Source organism: Choloepus didactylus, chromosome 13 (genome assembly GCF_015220235.1).
Source record: "Choloepus didactylus isolate mChoDid1 chromosome 13, mChoDid1.pri, whole genome shotgun sequence".
Lineage (NCBI taxonomy): Eukaryota > Metazoa > Chordata > Mammalia > Pilosa > Megalonychidae > Choloepus > Choloepus didactylus.
This window is the reverse complement of record NC_051319.1, coordinates 17,034,901-17,058,799: the sequence shown is the minus strand read 5'-3', so window position 1 is coordinate 17,058,799 and position 23,899 is coordinate 17,034,901. Positions and strand designations below refer to the sequence as shown.

Genomic DNA, 23,899 nt, shown 5'->3' with positions numbered 1-23,899 from the left:
CTGATTGAGTAACAATGTTTTCATTTCCATCATTAGAATACAAATGCAAAGCAAAATTTTAGTTTTCTATGTTCTTAGAAATAATGCGATACTGAATTTTTTTAACATTAAGAGTATTAATACACTCCTGTTTAAAACACTTTGCCTTTTTTCTTTTTGAGAAAAAAATTAGTACAAAAAATGAGACCTCTGAATTTTTGTGTGCCCATTCTCTTTACTGAAGGTTCAATTCAGTTCAATAATTATTGATGTTAACTAGCCAAGTCTTGACAAACATACATAAAAGCCACCTTTTAAAAAATTTACTTATGTTGTAAAAAACTTACTCTTTTGAGTAAAAATTAGCATGAATCACAAAACATCTCAAATTGCCTAGCACCAGTGGCTTATGCTGGAGAAGTCACAGACATGCCTAGCAGCCACCTCTCAGTCCTCCTTCTTTTCTATCATATGCAGATGTTTCAATATGTTTCTATCCCACACCTGGGGAAGACATTAAGTCTAATGAATGGCCTAACCATACCTTGAAACTGAAACTGAGAACAAGCAGTTTCAGCTACTTATCAAGGCAAGCACTCTCAATGGCAAGGGCCCCTTCCTATGGAGTATATACATACTCAGCTCTTGGGCAGCAAAGGTGACCCTCTTCTCTGACTCAAAGTGGAGTCTCCATCCATTGACCGTGGCACAAGCAATTGGCATTCCCAGGGGACTGGCCATGATGGGGTTCCTTTCCTTGCTCTTCTGGACCCTTTGTATTGTGTACGTAATAAAGTGGTAATTTGTTGAGAATCTCTGTTTTCCCTAAGCCTGTGTTACCCTGACATACCATGTATCAACTCATACCACAGCTTTAAAACCTTTTAAAATAAAAACAGAAAGCAGAGCAGCAATCACTAGCTCATCATTAAATGTACAGCTTAAAATAGAAATGCCTAAGTAATTATATGGTGTATACCTGTGGAAAATGTTACATTCACCAGTAAGGATTGGTCCTAGACCATCAAAACAGTGGTTGTTTCCATCACTTATTAACTTGAGGCTTTTCAATTAAAGGTACTACTTAAATTTAAGGCATAAATTTTCTACTAACAAGAGCACACTACAATCAGATATGAGATAAGACTTTGACTACGAAGCCTAAAAGATAGTTTCTTTGCTCAAAATTCTGAATATTCTAGGTCTTTGTTTTCCAAACTGAGTTCTATAGGTCCTAGGGAGGTTCTTTGCAGTTGTTTGATTAGAATTTCATGTTGAAACCATGATTAAAAAAAAAATGCAATCTGATCCCTCAAATATGTTATACGGGTGCTCACTTCAGCAGCACATATACTGAAATAGGACCAATATGGAGAAGATTAACATGGCTCCTGTACAAAGATGACATGCAAATTTATGAAGCATTTCATATTTTTTCAACAACAAAAAGACAAAAAGTGCAATTTAAAAACGGGCAAAGGACTTGAACAGAAACTTCACAAAAGAAGCTATACAAATGGCCAATAAGCACATGAAAAGATACTCAACATCACTTGCCATTAGAGAAATGCAAATCAAAACTACAATGAAAGACACACCATCAGGGAAAGTGGATACTGAATATTTCTTCCTTCTGGGACCTGAGCCTGTTCTTGTCTGGGAAAACCTGATTGGGATGGCCAAGGAGATCAGATGCCTAGACAACAGAAAACTATAACCTACACTAAGAAAAATGAAGTTATGGCTCAAGGGAACAAACTTGCACTTCAACTGAGATACAGGAATTGAAACAACTAATGCTAAATCAATTCAAAAAGTTTAGAGAAGATATGGGAAAAGAAATAAAGGCTATAAAGAAAACACTGGGTGTACATAAGGCAGAAATCAAAAGTTCAAAAAAACAACTGGGAGAATCTATGGAAATGAAAGGCACAACACAAGAGATGAAAGACATAACAGAAACACACAACAGCAGATCTCAAGAGGCAGAAAGAAACACTCAAGAACTGGTGAACAAGGCATCTGAAAGCCTACACACGAAAGAAAGGATGGAGAAAAGAATGGAAAAATATGAGCAACATCTCCAGGAAATTAAGGGCAAAATGAAATACAAGAATGTACATATCATTGGTGTCCCAGAAAGAGAAGAAAAGGGAAAAGGGGCAGAAGCAATAATAGAGGAAATAATCAATGAAAATTTCCCATATCTTATGAAAGACATAAAATTACAGATCCAAGAAGTACAGCATACTCCAAACAGAATAGATCTGAATAGGCCTACACCAAGAAACTTAATAATCAGATTATCAAACGTCAAAGACAAAGAGAGAATCCTGAAAGCAGCCAGAGAAAAGTGATCCATCACATACAAAGGAAGCTTAATAAAACTGTGCAGATCTCTCAGCAGAAACCATGGAGGCAAGAAGGAAGTGGTGTGATATATTTAAGATACTGAAAGAGAAAAACCACCAACCAAGAATCCTATATCCAGCAAAACTGTCCTTCAAATATGAGGGAGAGCTCAAAAATTTCCTGACAAATGGACAGTGAGAGACTTTGTGAACAAGACATCCACCCTACAGGAAATACTAAAGAGAGCACTACAGAGTGATAGGAGAAGACAGGAGTGAGAGGTTTGGAACACAATTTTGGGAGATGGTAGCACAGCAATGTAAGTACACTGAACAAAGATAGCTATGAATATGGTTGAGAGAGGAGGGTTGGGAGCATGTGGGACACCAGAAGAAAGGAGGAAAGATAAAGACTGGGACTGTGTAACTCGGTGAAACCTAGAGTGTTCAACAATTGTGATAAAATGTACAAATATGTTCTTTCACGAGGGAGAACAAGAGAATGTCAACCTTGCAAGGTGTTAAAAATAGGGAGGCATTGGGGGAGGGATGCAATCAACATAAACTAGAGACTATAATTAATAGAATCATTGTATTATGTTCCCTTTAATGTAACAAAGGTGATATACCAAGGTAAATGCAGATAAGAAGGGGGCATAGGGGAGGGATGTGAGACACTTGACATTGTTGGTATTGTCTGACTCTATTCTACTTTGATCTAAGGTTATCTTTCCTTTTGCTGCTTCCTAGCTGTCATTTTTTTGATTGTTGGTTGGTTTGTTTGCTTTTTTCCTCTTTATTTTTTCTTTTTCTTTTGTCTCTCTACCTTCTTTGACTCCTCCTCCTGCTTTGTGGAAGAAATGTAGATGCCCTTATATAGATAGTGGTGAAGGCGGTGAACACATAAATATGTGTCTATACAGGGAACCATTGATTATTTACTTAGGATGGAATGTATGGCATGTGAACAAAACCATCTTTAAAAAAAAATGGGTTGATTAACTGTACAAATATTAGAAATCTCTTCCATGAACCAGAACAAATGTATGACAATACAAACAGAAGTTAATAATAGAGGGGCATATAGGGAAAAAATATATACCTATTGCAAACTATATAGTACTGTCAGAAGTATTTCAACATTTTTCCATAAACAGTAACAAATGTACTATACCAAAGCTATGAGTTAATAATGGAGGGGGTTGGTTAGGGGTATGGGAGGATTTGAGTTTCCTTTTCTTTTTTCTTTTTCTTTTCTTTTTTTTTTTTTTCACTTCTTTGTCTTTATTTCTTGTCTGGAGTAACGAAAAGTTTCTAAATAGAACAAAAATTAATAGTGATGATGGATGCATAGCTGTATGAGGGTACCGGGGGCAATTGATTGTACCCTTTGGATCTTTGGATAATTGTATGGGATGTGAACAATCTCAATAAAAATTAAAATTAAAAAAAAATATTCTCTGACAATGAGAGTGTTTATGAACAAGATACCTGTCCTACAGGAAATACTAAAGGGAGCACTACAGACTGATAGGAAAACAGGAGTGAGAGGTTTGGAACACAATCTTGAGTGATGGTAGCACAGCGATGTAAGTACACTGAACAAAGTTTACTATGAATATGGTTGAAGAGGAAGGTTAGGAGCATGTGGGACATCAGCAGAAAAGAGGAAAGATAAAGACTGGGACTGTATAACTCAGTGAAACCTAGAGTGTTCAACACTTGTGATAAAATGTACAAATATGTTTTTTCATGAGGGAGAACAAGCAAATGTCAACCTTGCAAGATGTTAAAAATAGGGAGGTATTGGGGGAAAAATACTATCAACATAAACTAGAGACTATACTTAACAGAATCATTGTATTACGCTTCCTTTAATGTAACAAAGGCAATATAACAAGGTAAATGCAGATAAGAGGGGGCCATTGGGGAGGGGTGTGAGACTCTTGGCATTGGTGGTGTTGATCAAAGATTATTCTACTTTGATCTAAGGTTATCTTTCCTTTTGCTGCTTCCTAGCTGTCATGGTTGTTTTTTTCTCGCTCTCTCTTTCTTTTTTCTTTTTCTTTTGCCTCTCTACCTTCTTTGATTCTTTCTCCTGCTTTGTGGAAGAAATGTAGATGTCCTTATACAGACAGTGGTGAGAATGGTGAACACATAAATATGTGACTATACAGAGAACCATTGATTGTTTACTTAGGATGGAATGTATGGCATGTGAACAAAACCATCTTAAAAAAAAAAAAAAATGGGTTGATGACGAAACCTTGAGGGCAATATACTGAGTGAAGTAAACCAGACACATAAGGACAAATACTGCAGGTTCTCACTGACAGGAACTAATTATAATATGTGAACTCATAGACATGAAATATAAGGTACCAGGATATAGAATGAGCCTAAAGAATGGGGAGCAGTTGCTTAGTATGAGCAGAATGTTCAACTAGGATGAACTTAAATGTTTGGAAATGAACAGAGCTGACAGTAGCAAGCTGTGAGAATAACTAACAGTGCTGAATAGTGCGTGAATGTGGTGGAAAGGAGAAGCTCAGAGTCATGTATGTCACCAGAAGGGAAGTTGGAGGTTAAAAGATGGGAATGTATAAAACAGTGAATCTTGTGGTGGGCAATGTCCAAGATTAACTGTACAAATATTAGCAATCTCTTTCATGAACCAGAACAAAGATATGACACTACAACTAAAAGTTAATAATAGAGGGGCATATAGGGGAAAAAATATATACCTATTGCAAACTATATACTATAGTTAGTAGTATTTCAATGTTCTTTCATTAACAGTACCAAATATACTATACCAATACTACAAGTCAACAATGGAGGGGGGTTGGTTAGGGATATGGGAGGATTTGAGTTTTCTTTTCTTTTCTTTTCTTTTTCCTTCTTTGTCTTTATTTCTTTTCTGGAGTAATGAAAATGTTCTAAAAATTGAAAAAAATTTAATTGTGGTGATAAATCCTAGCTGTATGATGGTACTGGGGGCAAATGATTGTACACTTTGGATCTTTGGATAATTGTATGGTATGTGAACTATCACAATAAAAAAAGTTTTTTTTTAAATAAAAATAAATAAATAAATAAAACTACAATGAAATATCACTTCACACCCACTAGGATGGCTATAATTTTTTTAAAAATGGAAAATGACAAGGGTAAGGGAGATGCATAGAAATTGGAACCTTCATATATTGCTGGTAGAAATGTAAAATGGTGCAACCACAGAAAGTTAAACATAAAAGAATTGAAAGCAGAGAGTCAAACAGATATTTGTACACCCATGTTCATAGTGGCATTATTCACAATTGCCAAAAGATGGAAGGAACCCAACTGTCCATCAACCAGTGAATGGATAAACAAAATGTGGTATATACATACAATGGCATATTATTCAGCTGTAAAAAGGAGTGAAGTTCTGATACATGCTACTACACGGATGAATCTTGAGGACATCATGTTGAGTGAAATAAGCCAGACACAGAAGAACAGATATTGTATGATTACACTTATATGAAATAAATAGAATGCTCAAATTTATGAAAGCAGATAGCAGAGTACAGGATAGCAGGGGTGGGGGGTAGCGGTGATGCGGAGTTATTGTATAATGGGTACAGTTTCTGATTTGGTAATGAAAATGTTTTGGTAATAGATAGAGGTGAGGTTAGCAAAACCTTGTAAATGTAACTAATGCCACTTAATTGTACTCTTCAAAATGGTAAAAATAGCAAAATTTATGGAACATATGTTTCCAATATAAAAAAAAAACAAAAAACTTTAAAATGTTACATAGGAATATCCTGGAGGTCACCAACAAATTGATAGTTGTGCTGCCAGTTAATTCATTTTTGGCTTCCTCTGCCATCTGTTTAATTGAAGAGTATCCAGAAAGTCAAGCTATTAAATATCTATCAAAATTTGGGTGAAGAAGAATGTTCTCCACATTTTATAGCCAAAATAATTACAGAAATAAATTAAATGCTAATCTATATCTACAACCCCTGTTTTTATATTTGAGCTGATTGAAACATTCATATTATTCTTGCTAACTTATTTCCTAAAAATAAATGCTGTAGTTTGACATCATAAATTAAATTCACACTATAAAACAGCTCATCTTAAGAGTTTGTTTTGGAAAAAGCGAACAGGGCCATGGCTAAAAGTGTATGGAAAGTGTTTCTCTTATATGAACTGTAGAAATGTGTTAAGATAGCCAAAAGGGGGAAGTCAGTGTTATAGGTGGAAATTTTTCATGGAGGAAAAAAGGCATGAAAATGCATCCTAACAGGAAAATATGGGTTAATAAGAAGGAAAAAATAATTTAATAAAACTTGCAGAAAAAATGAATATATATTTCACTGATCTACAAATTAAAATGTAGAATGAAAACATTTAAATCTGTCATGTTTAAGGGTCCATGTCTCCTCTGTTTTTAAATGTATCTTCTCCAAATTCTTTTCCCACTGCAAGGCATTTATTTTTTATAGGGAGAAAATATATCCTCAGGAAAAAAGACTATTGAAAGTTAGTCCAGTAAATGTGATTAGCTGAAGGAAAAATGTAATTATAAGAGAAATTATTTAAGAGCAAAAAAAATTATACTTACTAATTCATATTATTCTATCATATTAGAGATAAAACATATGAAATGTTTCAAGGCATCAATAAGGCATTTGAAAATGTCTTTGATTTACTATCATAATAAAATATAAATTATTTAGTTATAAATCTTGCAGAATTGAACCAAGAAAATACAAAATGAAATTCTCTTCCCTCACTCCTACAATATCCACTTAAAGTCTATGGATTAGGGGAATGATTTCTCCAGGGGCATGGAAAAGTGAAAGCTTGATTATTCCGAAGTGCATATTTGTGGTCTTGATGAGATATTAAGTGATTCTTAAAAACTAGGCAAGCAGAAGGGGGAGGGAATTCTTGGACCATGAAGGGAAACAGCCTTATCATGTAGTTTTGGAATACTGATACCTGTCTGTTTTACTTATCCAAAGAGTAAAAATGGGCTGCAGAGCCAGAATAATGAAAGAGGAAATGCATAGCTTTAAATATGAATTATAGCTTCTTTGGCTTATCTACAGAGAGGGACATTGAGCTTAATCTGGGCACCAAGCCTTACGATGTAAAGTAAACCATCAAATAGTCATCAGAAAAAGAGTCAGCATTCCACAACTTTCCCCCCACATCTATAAAAATACTGTGCTCTTTGAGGGAAATTCTACATTGGATTGGAAGCAAGTCATGCACTACCAACCTATAAATCAAAATCACTAGACATACATGATAAACCCAGTGGCCAGGGATTAAACTGAAAAGCACCTAGAAGAAAGACATGCACAAAAAGATATTAAATAATACTTAAAAGGAGATTTTAGAAGAAATATTTAAAGCTTAATTGCATTAAACAAGACTGTGTACAAAAATCTACTTTAAAATCTTTATTAAAAGATTTATATATACCACTATAGAAAGAGGTCCAAGATATAATGCCTAAGATAAGGACAGGATACAAAATGAATAGTTCATTTTCACAAAATATGCAAAAATATTTGCAAATAAAATAATATTTAATAATACTTAACTCTCAATTAATGACTTGAATTCATTCCTAAAGGTCCTGCCACTAAATGAATAGTGTTTCCAATAATTTTAATGGGGAAAAATTGTTTGGGTCCATCCCAAGAGACCCAAACAAGTTTGACGAATAGAAAATTTTTCAACAGAACAATGAAAATAAGATTATATAAGTTCTAAACATTTTTTGAAAATAAATAAATTTAAGTTTTACATTAACTGTAGTAAATAAAAGTGTATAGTACTTACCAAAAGAGAAAGGCTCCTTTTGAAGGAGAAGGAATGAGAGGGAATTTTTCTTTGGAAGGTGGTGGAAGATCAGATGATGATCAGATGATTGAATTTCGGGCAGGCAACCTTTTTGGTGGCTCATGGTTATCTTACACTCCAACAGTTCACAATTGCCTGAAGAGCTGTTGCTGAAATTGCCAAACATCATTAAAAATTTGGAGAAATATACATAATATACACAAAAATTCGTAGTCATCACCAGAGATGGAACTATATGCTACTCTTAATTTCTATGTAATGCCTTTATATATTAAAAGTTTACATGAACATGTGTTTTGTTCATAGAAAATAAAATGAAGAAAATCTTTTTTTTTGTTTTCTAAAAAAAAAGTATAACACGTGTGTGCCAGTTTGAATGTATTGTGTCCCCCAAACGCCATTATCTTTGATGTAGTCTTGTGGGGCAGACGTTTTGGTGCTGATTAGATTTGCTTGGAATGTGCCCCACTCAGCTGTGGGTGATGACTCTGATGAGATATTCCCATGGAGACATTGCCCCACCCATTCAGGGCGGGCCTTGATCAGTGGAGCCATATAAATGAGTTGACTCAAAGAGAAGGAACTCAGTGCAGCTGTGAGTGACGTTTTGAAGAGGAGCAAGCTTGCTAGAGAGGAACGTCCTGGGAGAAAGCCATTTTGAAACCAGAACTTTGGAGCAGACGCCAGCCACGTGCCTTCCCAGCTAACAGAGGTTTTCCGGACGCCATTGGCCATCCTCCAGTGAAGGTACCCAATTGATTACTGATGTGTTACCTTGGACACTTTATGGCCTTAAGACTGTAACTGTGTAGCCAAATAAACCCCCTTTTTATAAAAGCCAATCCGTCTCTGGTGTTTTGCATTCCGCAGCATTAGGAAACTAGAACAACATGACCAAATTTAATTCCCTTGCTTTACGTAAAGCTAATGGGAACTGACAGGAATGGCTCAATAATTTACAGGGTCCAGTGCCAAATCAAAACTTGGGGCTTTGTGTTCTTTGTGTTCTAAAAGTATTGGGACTTTCACAATTGCAATAGCAGAGCTTAAACCAAGGGTGAGCCCCTTCTAAGTGTGGGTGCTCTGCTACCGCACCAGTCTCAAGTCCGCGGAGCCATCACGCCCCTCGATACAAAAGTCACCAAGGCTACAGTATCCAATGGGCAAAGAATATGAAAAGGCAGCTTACAAAATAGGAAGTACAGTCCACTAGTGAGTATATGAAATATTCAAACTCACTAGTTATCACAGAAACAAATTAAAATAACATGCAATTTCTTTCTTGTCAAATTGAAAAAAATGTATTTTAAATGATAACACCTAATGTCGGATGGGCTGGTAAAATGAGTATTTAATACATTCTTGGTGAGATTCTAAATTGAAATAATCCTTCTAGAAAACAATTTGATCTATGTATCAAGAGGTCTCAAAAATAGTTTTGCCCATTGAATAAGTAGTTCTTCTTTTAGAAATGAAAGGAAATGAAATAAACCCAAAAATATATGGACAAAGATATTTTTACCAAAGCATTTGAAGCCCAACATTAAAACTATACAATGAATTTTTATTTAAGCATCAAAGTAAATTGACAGTACCAAATAATACTCTTTTGTATGTATAGTCCACATTTTGTTTCTCCATTCTTCTGTTGCTGGACACTTCAGTTGCTTCCACCTTTTGGCTATTGTGAATTATCCTGTGGTGAACATTTTTATTTATAGAAAATAATGTACCCTACAATCCCAAATTTCATTTTCTTCAAGCCTGAAGAAACATGTATCAAGGAATGTTCATTATGGCAATGCTGCATAGGAACATAGTAGAAATAACTCAGGGAATGGCCCATTTATTTAAATAGTGACATTCTCATACTGAGGAATGGGAGTGGTGATCAAATTAAATTGATACGTATCCTTACATATAAATGTTTTAATATTTGAAAAAGGAGATATTTTCTTTGTTTTATATGAATATTTAAATTAAATCTTTTTTTACATTTTTTCTCAAACATTTTATTTTGAAATCATTTCAGACTTACAGGACAGTTGCAAAAATAATACAGAATGCTTACAGAGAACTCCAACATACCCCCCCCAAAAAAAGAAAATCCAAGATATCAATTTTACATTTTGCCACATTTGCCATATCATTCTCTTTCTCTCCTCTATCAGCCATCATCTATCTACCTTTCTACCTATCTATCTATCTAATCTATTTTCTGAAAATTTGAGAATAAGTTGTATACATCATGCTCCTTGAACATATAATAGTTCCATGTACATTTCCTAGGAAGAAGGATATTCAAGTTCAAGAAATTTAACATTGAAATAAAGCATACAATCTATATTCCAATTTTTTCATATGTCCCAAAGTAAATTTGAGACTTTTCTCCTCTTATTAGATCCAGTCCAGTATAATGTGTTGAATCTATCATTTTCTCTTTAGTTGCTCTTTTTTTAAAAAATTATGGAAACCTATATACAACATAAATGTTCCCATCTCAACCTATGTTGAGGGTTCCATTCAGTGGGATTAATCACATTCACAATGTTGAACTACCCTCACCACCATTCATTAACAGAATGTTTCCATCCATCACCCCAAACAGAAATCCTGTACTCTTTTTGCATTAACTTTCCATTCTACCTCCCCTCCCCCCATTCCTGGTGTGATAGGATTATGTGTTAACTTGGCCAGGTGATGGTGTCCAGGTGTCTGGTCATGCAAGCACTGTCCTAACCATTACTGTTAGGACATTTGTGGCTGGTTTATTAAATCATCAGTCAATTGACAGCACCTATGACTGATTACATCAATGATCGGTGTGTCTTCCACAATGAGAGAATTCAATCAGCTGGATTTAATCCAATCAGTTGAAGACTTTTAAGGAAGAGAGAGAAAGGACCTTCAATTCTTCGGTTAGCCAGCAAAGCGTTTCCTGAGGAGCTCATTGAACACCTTCATTGGTGTTGCCAGTTTGCTGCCTGTTGTATGGAATTTGGATTTGTGCATCCCCACAGTTGCATGAGACACTTTTATAAAATCTTATATTTACAGATATCTCTTGTTGATTCTGTTTCCATAGAGAACCCTACCTAATACAGCTGTAACCTCTATTCTGTTTTCTGTCTTTATGAATTTGCTTATTCTAAGTATTTCATATAAGAGAAATCATACAATATTTGTCTTCCTATGTCTGGCTTATTTCACTCAACATGATGTCTTCAAGTTTCATTCCTTTTTACAACCATATGATACTCCATTGTATGTGTAGTCCACATTTTGTTTTTCCATTCTTCTGCTGATGGACACTTCAGTTGCTTCCACCTTTTGTCTATTGTGAATTATTCTGTGGTAAACATTGAAGTTAAATATCTTGTTGAGTCCCTGTTTCAACTCTTTGGGTTATATACATAGAGATAGAGTTGTCATGTTATATGGTAATTCTACATTTAAATTTCTGAGGAACCACTAAACTGTTTCCACAGCAGCTGCACAATATTACGTTCCCACTAGTATGCAGAAGTGTCCCTTTTTCTCCACATCCTCACCAACACTTGTTATTTTCTGTTTTTTCTTTTTTTTAACAAAGCCTTCCTAATGGCAGTGAAGTGGTACCTCATTGTGGTTTTGATTTGCATTTCCCTAATGGCTAATGATGTTGTGCCTCTTTTTATATGTTTATTGGTCACTTGTATATCTTCTCTGGAGAAATTTCTATTAAAGTCCTTTGCCCATTTTTTAATTGGGTTGTTTATCATTTTCTTGTTGAATTATTGCAGTTCTTTACATATGCTTGATATTAAACCTTTATCAGATATACAGTTTCCAAATAGCATCCCCCCTTCTGCAGGTTCTCTTTTTTACTTTTTTTGATAATGTCTATAGATGCATAAAAAGTTTTAATTTTGATAAAGTTCAATTAATCGATTTTTTTCTTTTGTTGTCCATGTTTTCAGTGTAAGTCAAATAATCCATTGCCTAATACAATGAAGATATTTCCCTATGTTTTCTTCTAAGAATTTTATAATTTTAGCACTTATATTTAGACCTTTAATCCAGGCCTAATTTTTAATTTTTGTATATGGTGTGAGGTAGGGGTCTACTTTTATTCTTTTGCATGTGGATGTCCAGTTTTCCTAGCACCATTTCTTGAGACTGTTCTTTCCCCATTGAGTGGACTTGGCTTCCTAGTCAAAAATCATTTGGCCATAAATATGTCTCCACATTTTTAAAGATGGTGAAGATGCTTACAATATAATGTTGTGTGAGAAAAAAGCAGAGATCTCAATTGTGTATTCATTATGATGTCAAATGTGTACAAAAATCCCTAGAAGAATTGAACCCAAAATGTTATCCATAACTGGTTGCCTCTAGGTGGGAGGATTATGGCTCTTTTTTCTTCTATGTACCTTGCTATTACTTTTCAAATTTTTGACCTTAAGCATTTATTGTAATAGATAAAAAGCACCTCTCACCCCCCCCACACACACAAAAAAGCCTAGGCTTTTCAATATTTAGATTTTCTTGATCAAGTCATTAAACCTGATCTTGATGTGTTAGAGATGCATAACTGAGCAAATAATGGAGGAAACACATTAAATCAATAAATGTTATTTTTAATAAAAAAGAGATTACCATGGGGGGGAGTGGGGGAAGTAATAAGGCTCCTGGAGAAAGAGGATGGGCAGACTGAGGTTTGCTAGTCTAGTGTTTCACAAATAACCCAGTGACCACCACATAAGGGTGCTGTGAAGGTTTCATGGGCTAACTCATGTCATATGCCCTCCATCACTGGTACTCAATAAGCATTAATTATTATTACTATTGACAGCTAATTTATTATTATAAATTAATTCACTAGCATTCTTGTAGATACATTAGTATCCTGTGAATTTGGCTAGTGTTCATATGTGCCCTAGAGCTCAATCTTAGCAGAATAGTCTCATATACTGAATTTTGGAGTCTATGAATCTAAGGACAAGATGTTGGGCCATACTGATATTCCACTGGATGCCACCTTATGCAGATCAAAATTTTGTAAAATGAGGAAAAATAAATTAGCAAATACAAAATTAACACTCCTTGATTTTTTAATTTAATGGCAAAGAATTTATTGCTAATAATTTGTCACTGAAGTTGACAAAAAATTGCAATAACTTGGTAGATCTTTAGAAGTGTAATGATTTCTGCCCCATATTTTGAGTAGGTTTATATTTGAATTTCATAAAACGTGGAATATTGGAAACAATATTTGAAGTCAATGATCATTAATTTAGCTGATTAATGACCTAATAGTTGAGAAAGAGAAAAGTAGCCCCTGACACCTGAGAAGTCACCTGGCACTCACAGCTAGACTGTGGTGTTCTCTGTTGAACTAATTTTACAGATCACCAACACCAAACAAGGCCACTCCGTGACTATGATGGATCAAGACAAAAATAAGGTCTCTCCATAATCAAGTCTGTACACACACAAGACTTGAACATAGTCCAGGCCACAGAATACTAAAACATCCTCCTATCCTGGCTAATATGAATGACTGCTGTTTCTTTACCAATTTTGGTCTTAGCTTAGGTCTGATTTTCCCTTCTCCTAAATAAGAATTACCCCACTTCCCAACAGCATCCATTCCAGAGCAAACTCCTGCTTCCTTATACCCTACCCCGAATCACCCAACACAAGCCCATGTCCTATAATAATTTTTTCCCAACATCCTTTCACTGGAACACTCCACTATTCTCCCTGCTGTCTGTCTTCCCTTATCTCAATGAATAATAAATCCAACTTGTTCAACTACAACTGTATTCCTGGTTGTTTTTGACCGAACAACATTGATAAAGTTATATTTGAAATATATTTCCCAATTTCTAATAAGCAGCTTACTTTGTCTTTGAGAACACAGGCACAAAAGAAAAAAAAAGGTACATTCAGGAACTCAGATTTCAACTTTCAGTACTGTAGAAATAAAAGGGTAACCCTATGACAATTCAAATATGTCTTTCTTCTAAACTCATTCATATAAACATTAACCATAAACTAGAAATCTCTGATGGCAAATTTACAGCAGCAATGCTCCAGTTTATAACTACAGCAATTCATACCTGCTGATTTGTTCATCAGCCTTATAAGCAAAATTGCTCACACTAACAGTCTTTTTACAAAACCCTTGATTGTGAACAGTTTTGGTATTTAGCTGTGATCTAAACCTACATATCAAGAATTCTCCTTGTTGTTAAAACCATTGTTGGTTAAGTAAGGAACAGTCAAAAATAACAGACCATCAGTCAATAGTTCACTGTCCTTTTGTACCAAACACCATTATTGGTTCTTATAAGAGCTGCATTTCAATGCTCTACAATCTCATTTGCAATGTCCACGGTGTAATCACTGAAGATCCTTGGAGGAGTGACAAAGCAAACCCTTATTCATTCAAAATTCAAAAGATCAAAAAGCTCAAATAATCAGTTTTGTTGGGGAACTAAAGGAGTTAGGGTTAGGGAAAAAGATAACATAAGATAAGCTGATTTTTTTGTTGCCTTCATGGTAGTCATATATTTAGTACAAATTTATGCAAAATTTGTATATGTTCGATATCTTCAGTAAAATGTTGAAATATCTTTTATTCAAGTCAAAAAATATCTGTTTTTTGTTAGATTGAATCTATTTGTTCTTGTGTTGACACTGGCAACATTGTAAGGTCCTGTAAAACATAAAAACAAACAAATAAATAGATAACTAAGAGTGTGCATAAGTATAAGAACCAAGATAGTTTATTGTTTTACTCTTTTGAAAATTAATAATCCATACATATTATGTGTAATGATCATTCTTCAGCCATTCTGAATAAATGGAAGGGTTCTCTAACTCCACACTAGTATGTAGTTGGAACGTTCTAACCAAATTCTGAGTAGTGCCTGATTTGTTTGAAATGAAATAGAAAACTGTTACTAACTTTTGGTCAGAAAGGCATTCATGGAGACTTCCTTTTTCAAAAGTAAATGGTGGAAAAAGCTAATGGAGGAGGCGGGGCAAGATGGCAGACTGGTGAGCTGTATGTTTTAGTTACTCCTCCAGGAAAGTAGGTAAAAAGCCAGGAACTGCGTGGACTGGACACCACAGAGCAATCTGTCTTTGGGCATACTTCATACAACACTCATGAAAACGTGGAACTGCTGAGATCAGCGAAATCTGTAAGTTTTTGCGGCCAGGGGACCCGCGCCCCTCCCTGCCAGGCTCAGTCCCGGGGGAGGAGGGGCTGTCAGCTCCGGGAAGGAGAAGGGAGAATTGCAGTGGCTGCTCTTATCGGAAACTCATTCTACTGATTCAAACTCCAACCATAGATAGACTGAGACCAGACACCAGAGACTCTGAGAGCAGCCAGCCCAGCAGAGAGGAGACAGGCATAGAAAAAAAACAACACGAAAAAACTCCAAAATAAAAGCAGAGGATTTTTGGAGTTCTGGTGAACACAGAAAGGGGAAGGGCGGAGATCAGGCCTTGAGGCGCATATGCAAATCCCGAAGCAAAGCTGATCTCTCTGCCCTGTGCACCTTTCCTTAATGGCCCTGGTTGCTTTGTCTATTAGCATTTCAATAACCCATTAGATCTCTGAGGAGGGCCGTTTTTTTTTTTTTTTTTTTTTTTTTTTTTTTTTAAATCCTATTTGCTTTTTCTAAAACAATTACTCTAAGAAGCTCAATACAAAAAGCTTCAAAGAATTGAAATTTGGGCACGTCAAGTCAAGAGCAGAACTAAGAGGGCTCTGAGACAAAAGGCAATAATCCAGTGGCTGAGAAAATTCACTAAACAACACAACTTCCCAAGAAAAGGGGGGTGTCCGCTCACAGCCACCATCCTGGTGGACAGGAAACACTCCTGCCCATCGCCAGCCCCATAGCCCAGAGCTGCCCCAGACAACCCAGTGTGACGGAAGTGCTTCAAATAACAGGCACACACCACAAAACTGGGCGTGGACATTAGCCTTCCCTGCAACCTCAGCTGAATGTCCCAGAGCTGGGAAGGGGGAGCAGTGTGAATTAACAGAGCCCCATTCAGCCATCATTTGAGCAGACTGGGAGCCTCCCAACACAGCCCAGCAGCCCAGAACTGCCCTGGGGGGACGGCACTCACCTGTGACATAGCACAGTCATCCCTCAACAGAGGACCCGGGGTGCACAGCCTGGAAGAGGGGCCCACTTGCAAGTCTCAGGAGCCATACGCCAATACCAAAGACTTGTGGGTCAGTGGCAGAGACAAACTGTGGCAGGACTGAACTGAAGGATTAGACTATTGCAGCAGCTTTAAAACTCTAGGATCATCAGGGAGATTTGATTGTTAGGGCCACCCCCCCTCCCCCACTGCCCAGAAACACGCCCCACATACAGGGCAGGCAACACCAACTACACACGCAAGCTTGGTACACCAATTGGGCCCCACAAGACTCACTCCCCTACTCACCAAAAAGGCTAAGCAGGGGAGATCTGGCTTGTGGAGAACAGGTGGCTCGTGGACGCCACCTGCTGGCTAGTTAGAGAAAGTGTACTCCACGAAGCTGTAGATCTGATAAATTAGAGATAAGGACTTCAACTGGTCTACAAACCCTAAAAGAACCCTATCAAGTTCAGCAAATGCCACGAGGCCAAAAACAACAGAAAATTATAAAGCATATGAAAAAACCAGACGATATGGATAACCCAAGCCCAAGCACCCAAATCAAAAGACCAGAAGAGTCACAGCACCTAGAGCAGCTACTCAAAGAACTAAAGACGAACAATGAGACCCTAGTACGGGATATGAAGGAAATCAAGAAGACCCTAGAAGAGCATAAAGAAGACATTGCAAGACTAAATAAAAAAATGGATGATCTTATGGAAATTAAAGAAACTGTTGACCAAATTAAAAAGATTCTGGACACTCATAGTACAAGACTAGAGGAAGTTGAACAACAAATCAGTGACCTGGAAGATGACAGAATGGAAAATGAAAGCATAAAAGAAAGAATGGGGAAAAAAAATTGAAAAACTCGAAATGGACCTCAGGGATATGATAGATAATATGAAACGTCCGAATATAAGACTCATTGGTGTCCCAGAAGGGGAAGAAAAGGGTAAAGGTCTAGGAAGAGTATTCAAAGAAATTGTTGGGGAAAACTTCCCAAATCTTCTAAACAACATAAATACACAAATCATAAATGCTCAGCGAACTCCAAATAGAATAAATCCAAAAAAACCCACTCCGAGACATATACTGATCACACTGTCAAACATAGAAGAGAAGGAGCAAGTTCTGAAAGCAGCAAGAGAAAAGCAATTCACCACATACAAAGGAAACAGCATAAGACTAAGTAGTGACTACTCAGCAGCCACCATGGAGGCGAGAAGGCAGTGGCACGATATATTTAAAATTCTGAGTGAGAGGAATTTCCAGCCAAGAATACTTTACCCAGCAAAGCTCTCCTTCAAATTTGAGGGAGAGCTTAAATTTTTCACAGACAAAGAAATGCTGAGAGAATTTGCTAACAAGAGACCTGCCCTACTGGAGATACTAAAGGGAGCCCTACAGACAGAGAAACAAAGACAGGACAGAGAGACCTGGAGAAAGGTTCAGTACTAAAGAGATTCGGTATGGGTACAATAAAGGATATTAATAGAGAGAGGGAAAAATATGGCAAACATAATCCAAAGGATAAGATGGCCGATTCAAGAAATGCCTTCACGGTTTTAACGTTGAATGTAAATGGATTAAACTCCCCAATTAAAAGATATAGATTCGCAGAATGGATCAAAAAAAATGAACCATCAATATGTTGCATACAAGAGACTCATCTTAGACACAGGGACACAAAGAAACTGAAAGTGAAAGGATGGAAAAAAATATTGCATGCAAGCTACAGCCAAAAGAAAGCAGGTGTAGCAATATTAATCTCAGATAAAATAGACTTCAAATGCAGGGATGTTTTGAGAGACAAAGAAGGCCACTACATACTAATAAAAGGGGCAATTCAGCAAGAAGAAATAACAATCGTAAATGTCTATGCACCCAATCAAGGTGCCACAAAATACATGAGAGAAACATTGGCAAAACTAAAGGAAGCAATTGATGTTTCCACAATAATAGTGGGAGACTTCAACACATCACTCTCTCCTATAGATAGATCAACAGACAGAAGACCAATAAGGAAATTGAAAACCTGAACAATCTGATAAATGAATTAGATTTAACAGACATCTACAGGACATTACATCCCAAATCACCAGGATACACATACTTTTCTAGTGCTCACGGAACTTTCTCCAGAATAGATCATATGCTGGGACATAAAACAAGCCTCAATAAATTTAAAAAGATTGAAATTATTCAAAGCACATTCTCTGACCACAATGGAATACAATTAGAAGTCAATAACCATCAGAGACTTAGAAAATTCACAAATACCTGGAGGTTAAACAACACACTCCTAAACAATCAGTGGGTTAAAGAAGAAATAGCAAGAGAAATTGCTAAATATATAGAGACGAATGAAAATGAGAACACAACATACCAAAACCTATGGGATGCAGCAAAAGCAGTGCTCAGGGGGAAATTTATAGCACTAAACGCATATATTAAAAAGGAAGAAAGAGCCAAAATCAAAGAACTAATGGATCAACTGAAGAAGCTAGAAAATGAACAGCAAACCAATCCTAAACCAAGTACAAGAAAAGAAATAACAAGGATTAAAGCAGAAATAAATGACATAGAGAACAAAAAAACAATAGAAAGGATAAATATCACCAAAAGTTGGTTCTTTGAGAAGATCAACAAGATTGACAAGCCCCTAGCTAGACTGACAAAATCAAAAAGAGAGAAGACCCATATAAACAAAATAATGAATGAAAAAGGTGACATAACTGCAGATCCTGAAGAAATTAAAAAAATTATAAGAGGATATTATGAACAACTGTATGGCAACAAACTGGATAATGTAGAAGAAATGGACAATTTCCTGGAAACATATGAACAACCTAGACTGACCAGAGAAGAAATAGAAGACCTCAACCAACCCATCACAAGCAAAGAGATCCAATCAGTCATCAAAAATCTTCCCACAAATAAATGCCCAGGGCCAGATGGCTTCACAGGGGAATTCTACCAAACTTTCCAGAAAGAACTGACACCAATCTTACTCAAACTCTTTCAAAACATTGAAAAAAAATGGAACACTACCTAACTCATTTTATGAAGCTAACATCAATCTAATACCAAAACCAGGCAAAGATGCTACAAAAAAGGAAAACTACCGGCCAATCTCCCTAATGAATATAGATGCAAAAATCCTCAACAAAATACTTGCAAATCGAATCCAAAGACACATTAAAAAAATCATACACCATGACCAAGTGGGGTTCATTCCAGGCATGCAAGGATGGTTCAACATAAGAAAAACAATCAATGTATTACAACACATTAAAAACTCGAAAGGGAAAAATCAATTGATCATCTCAATAGATGCTGAAAAAGCATTTGACAAAATCCAACATCCCTTTTTGATAAAAACACTTCAAAAGGTAGGAATTGAAGGAAACTTCCTCAACATGATAAAGAGCATATATGAAAAACCCACAGCCAGCATAGTACTCAATGGTGAGAGACTGAAAGCCTTCCCTCTAAGATCAGGAACAAGACAAGGATGCCCGCTGTCACCACTGTTATTCAACATTGTGCTGGAAGTGCTAGCCAGGGCAATCCGGCAAGACAAAGAAATAAAAGGCATCCAAATTGGAAAAGAAGAAGTAAAACTGTCATTGTTTGCAGATGATATGATCTTATATCTAGAAAACCCTGAGAAATCGACGATACAGCTACTAGAGCTAATAAACAAATTTAGCAAAGTAGCGGGATACAAGATTAATGCACATAAGTCAGTAATGTTTCTATATGCTAGAAATGAACAAACTGAAGAGACACTCAAGAAAAAGATACCATTTTCAATAGCAACTAAAAAAATCAAGTACCTAGGAATAAACTTAACCAAAGATGTAAAAGACCTATACAAAGAAAACTACATAACTCTACTAAAAGAAATAGAAGGGGACCTTAAAAGATGGAAAAATATTCCATGTTCATGGATAGGAAAGCTAAATGTCATTAAGATGTCAATTCTACCCAAACTCATCTACAGATTCAATGCAATCCCAATCAAAATTCCAACAACCTACTTTGCAGACTTGGAAAAGCTAGTTATCAAATTTATTTGGAAAGGGAAGATGCCTCGAATTGCTAAAGACACTCTAAAAAAGAAAAACAAAGTGGGAGGACTTACACTCCCTGACTTTGAAGCTTATTATAAAGCCACAGTTGCCAAAACAGCATGGTACTGGCACAAAGATAGACATATAGATCAATGGAATCGAATTGAGAATTCAGAGATAGACCCTCAGATCTATGGCCGACTGATCTTTGATAAGGCCCCCAAAGTCACCGAACTGAGCCATAATGGTCTTTTCAACAAATGGGGCTGGGAGAGTTGGATATCCATATCCAAAAGAATGAAAGAGGACCCCTACCTCACCCCCTACAACAAAAATTAACTCAAAATGGACCAAAGATCTCAATATAAAAGAAAGTACCATAAAACTCCTAGAAGATAATGTAGGAAAACATCTTCAAGACCTTGTATTAGGAGGCCACTTCCTAGACTTTACACCCAAAGCACAAGCAACAAAAGAGAAAATAGATAAATGGGAACTCCTCAAGCTTAGAAGTTTCTGCACCTCAAAGGAATTTCTCAAAAAGGTAAAGAGGCAGCCAACTCAATGGGAAAAAATTTTTGGAAACCATGTATCTGACAAGAGACTGATATCTTGCATATACAAAGAAATCCTACAACTCAATGACAATAGTACAGACAGCCCAATTATAAAATGGGCAAAAGATATGAAAAGACAGTTCTCTGAAGAGGAAATACAAATGGCCAAGAAACACATGAAAAAATGTTCAGCTTCACTAGCTATTAGAGAGATGCAAATTAAGACCACAATGAGATACTATCTAACACCGGTTAGAATGGCTGCCATTAAACAAACAGGAAACTACAAATGCTGGAGGGGATGTGGAGAAATTGGAACTCTTATTCATTGTTGGTGGGACTGTATAATGGTTCAGCCACTCTGGAAGTCAGTCTGGCAGTTCCTTAGAAAACTAGATATAGAGCTACCATTCGATCCAGCGATTGCACTTCTCGGTATATACCCGGAAGATCGGAAAGCAGTGACACGAACAGATATCTGCACGCCAATGTTCATAGCAGCATTATTCACAATTGCCAAGAGATGGAAACAACCCAAATGTCCTTCAACAGATGAGTGGATAAATAAAATGTGGTATATACACACGATGGAATACTACGCGGCAGTAAGAAGGAACGATCTGGTGAAACATATGACAACATGGATGAACCTTGAAGACATAATGCTGAGCGAAATAAGCCAGGCACAAAAAGAGAAATATTATATGCTACCACTAATGTGAACTTTGAAAAATGTAAAACAAAGGGTTTATAATGTAGAATGTAGGGGAACTAGCAGTAGAGAGCAATTAAGGAAGGGGGAACAATAATCCAAGAAGAACAGATAAGCTATTTAACGTTCTGGGGATGCCCAGAAATGACTATGGTCTGTTAATTTCTGATGGATGTAGTAGGAACAAGTTCACTGAAATGTTGCTATATTATGTAACTTTCTTGGGGTAAAGTAGGAACATGTTGGAAGTTAAGCAGTTATCTTAGGTTAGTTGTCTTTTTCTTACTCCCTTGTTATGGTCTCTTTGAAATGTTCTTTTATTGTATGTTTGTTTTCTTTTTAACTTTTTTTTTCATACAGTTGATTTAAAAAAGAAGGGAAAGTTAAAAAAAAAAAAAAAGAAAAGAAAAAAGACAAACAAGGAAAAAAAAAAAAAAGATGTAGTGCCCCCTTGAGGAGCCTGTGGAGAATGCAGGGGTATTCGCCTACCCCACCTCCATGGTTGCTAACATGACCACAGACGTAGGGGACTGGTGGTTTAATGGGTTGAGCCCTCTACCATAAGTTTTACCCTTGGGAAGACGGTTGCTGCAAAGGAGAGGCTAGGCCTCCCTGTATTTGTGCCTAAGAGTCTCCTCCTGAATGCCTCTTTGTTGCTCAGATGTGGCCCTCTCTCTCTGGCTAAGCCAACTTGAAAGGTGAAATCACTGCCCTCCCCCCTACGTGGGATCAGACACCCAGGGAAGTGAATCCCTGGCAACGTGGAATATGACTCCCGGGGAGGAATGTAGACCTGGCATCGTGGGATGGAGAACATCTTCTTGACCAAAAGGGGGATGTGAAAGGAAATGAAATAAGCTTCAGTGGCAGAGAGATTCCAAAACGAGCCGAGAGATCACTCTGGTGGGCACTCTTACGCACACTTTAGACAACCTTTTTTAGGTTCTAAAGAATTGGGGTAGCTGGTGGTGGATACCTGAAACTATTAAACTACAACCCAGAACCCATGAATCTCGAAGACAGTTGTATAAAAATGTAGCTTATGAGGGGTGACAGTGGGATTGGGAATGCCATAAGGACCAAACTCCACTTTGTCTAGTTTATGGATGGATGTGTAGAAAAGTAGGGGAAGCAAACAAACAGACAAAGGTACCCAGTGTTCTTTTTTACTTCAATTGCTCTTTTTCACTCTAATTATTATTCTTGTTATTTTTGTGTGTGTGCTAATGAAGGTGTCAGGGATTGATTTAGTTGATGAATGTACAACTATGTAATGGTACTGTAAACAATCGAAAGTACAATTTGTTTTGTATGACTGCGTGGTATGTGAATATATCTCAATAAAATGATGATTAAAAAAAAAAAAAAAAAAAAAAGTAAATGGTGGTTGGCAGCTGCCGGCCCAGCTCCACTGCGACCAGAGCACACGGCCACAATGCAGTTGATGTTGCTTTTTAGTCGTCAGGGAAAGATTTGACTGCAGAAATGGTATGTCCCACTGTTAGACAAAGAGAAGAAAAGATCACAGGAAGTTGTTCAAACAGTTTTAGCATGTAAACCTAAAATGTGCAGCGTTCTTGAGTGGCTAGATCTGAAGATTGTTTACAAATGATATGCTGTGCTATTGAGGATCAGGACAATGAACTAATTACCCTGGATATAGTTCACTGTTAGGTGGAATTACTTGACAAGTATTTTGGCACTGTGTGCGAACTTGGTATCATCTTTAATTTTTGAGAAGGTTTATTTTATTTGGGGTGAGTTTCTCTTAGGGGGGGAAGTTCAGGAAACATCCAAGAAAAATGTCCTCAAAGCAACTGGGCAGGCAGATCTCCTGCAGGAGGAAACTGAAAGCCCATGTGGTGTTCTTGAAGAAACCGTACTGACAAAACTCCTCCCTTGTTAATGACTTCTTGTGGCATTTCATACACTGAAGCTGTTCGCTGCTTTCATGTCCATGTTAATATTAACGATGTAACATATTTGTCAGTATTATTGTGTGCTAGGCTGCTTCATTCAGAACAATGTAAAAATCCTTTCTTTTTTTATAAAGGGAACTTTGGTTAAGTGAGAAATCATGGGAATTAAATATTAATTAGAATGAAGCAGGAAAGAAAGATACCTTTTCTGAATAGGTGAAAGTGTGAATGTCAGTTTCTCTTAATCTGTTTATGTGTATGTATGAAAATGAAACAA

General features: G+C 36.6%; 1 non-coding gene and 1 pseudogene across 1 annotated transcript; both read left to right on the top strand.

Annotated features, from left to right (window-relative positions):
* Positions 1 to 1,308: 1,308 nt before the first annotated feature.
* Positions 1,309 to 1,415, top strand: LOC119508640. The gene has a single exon (XR_005211539.1). It is a non-coding gene; the product is annotated as a U6 spliceosomal RNA (small nuclear RNA).
* A 21,690-nt stretch (positions 1,416 to 23,105) lies between these two features.
* Positions 23,106 to 23,609, top strand: LOC119508450 (annotated as a pseudogene).
* Positions 23,610 to 23,899: the final 290 nt, after the last annotated feature.